The sequence below is a fragment of the Chanos chanos genome, chromosome 1 (genome assembly GCF_902362185.1).
Source record: "Chanos chanos chromosome 1, fChaCha1.1, whole genome shotgun sequence".
Lineage (NCBI taxonomy): Eukaryota > Metazoa > Chordata > Actinopteri > Gonorynchiformes > Chanidae > Chanos > Chanos chanos.
The window spans coordinates 1,415,157-1,416,540 of record NC_044495.1 but is presented as its reverse complement, the minus strand read 5'-3'; positions in this window follow the sequence as shown (position 1 = coordinate 1,416,540).

The window sequence follows — 1,384 nt, the reverse complement described above, 5'->3', positions numbered from 1 at the left end:
AGGAGTGTACACCTCCTCTGCGTCTCCTTCTTTCTCACCCTTTTCTCCTCCTTTTCTCTTCTCTTTTACATTGTGACTGAAAACTGTAAAGTTAAAAAAAAACAAGGTGTTCTAATGTATTAAAAATGTTGTGTTTCATTTCTAACCCAGCGGCACTGAAGGCTACAGGAACGAGCCCTGTCTGTCGCTCATGTTTAGGTCGGTCTTCAAATAAATAAACAGTTTGCTTTCTCAGAGTTCAGCTGCTCAAATGCTCTCTCCATCTCTGTCTTCAGGTGTTCACATTCCACGGGAGGCCTATTTTTTAAATTTTTTATTTAAATTTCTTTTATTTATGTACATACAAGGCTATGTAGATACACCTTTAAAACACACATTTTTGAAGATGTTCGTGTTTTTAATGGAAAAGACAAATACAGCATGCAGAATACTCCAGCATCAGTTCAAAGAAACAGAGCCTTTTTCGCATTAAGAGTAATTCATTTGTGAAGAGTCCAGTTAGTGTGTCAGTGTGGTACTATGTAATGAAATGACAGACAGAGGTCACTCACCAAACTAGTTCATCTTTTAAAAACACAACCTTAATGAGAGAGATAGAGACAGAGAGAGAGGGAGGGAGAGGGAGAGAAGGAGAGACAGAGAGAGAGAGGAAGAGGGAGAGAGAGGAAGAGGGAGAGAGAGAGAGGGACAGAAAGAGAGAGACAAGGAGAGACAGAGAGAGGCAGAGAAGGAGAGAGAGAGAGAGAGAAAGAGAGAGAGAGGGAGTTAGAGAGAGAGAGAGAGGAAGAGGGAGAGAAAGAGAGAGAGAGAGAGGAGGAGAGTTATGGAGTACAACCTGAGATGTTTTTGTGTAGAGCTGAAAGATAGCAGCAATATGCAGAAATTTTATCCTAAAAATCAGGGAAGAGAAAACGTTAAACCTGCCCGAAAAATCCACGAGTCGTATCTGAGGACTGTTAAAGATAGTACAGGCTGAGCATCCCCAATCTGAAAATCCGAAATGCTCCAAAGTCCGAAACTTCTTTAGCGCCGACATGACGCCACACATGGAAAATTCTACGCCTGACCTCACTCGCCCATGTGGGGCTCTGACGCTCCATTGGCACCAAGACGTCTCATTATGTATATTCAAATACAGTAATGTGTCGCATGACGGCGTTTTGGTCAGTGACAGGCCGCATATATGACGGTGGTCCCATTAGAATATGTTGGAGCTGAAAAATTTCTATCGCCTTGTGACATCGTAGCTGTCGTAACGTCATAGTGTAACGCGTCACTCACGTGTTTAAGGTGATGTGAACGTAAACAAACCAGCTGCACTGCCAGTCATATAAAAAGACCAGCACACACAGTTATGTACAGTACATAATACTTGACAATGATA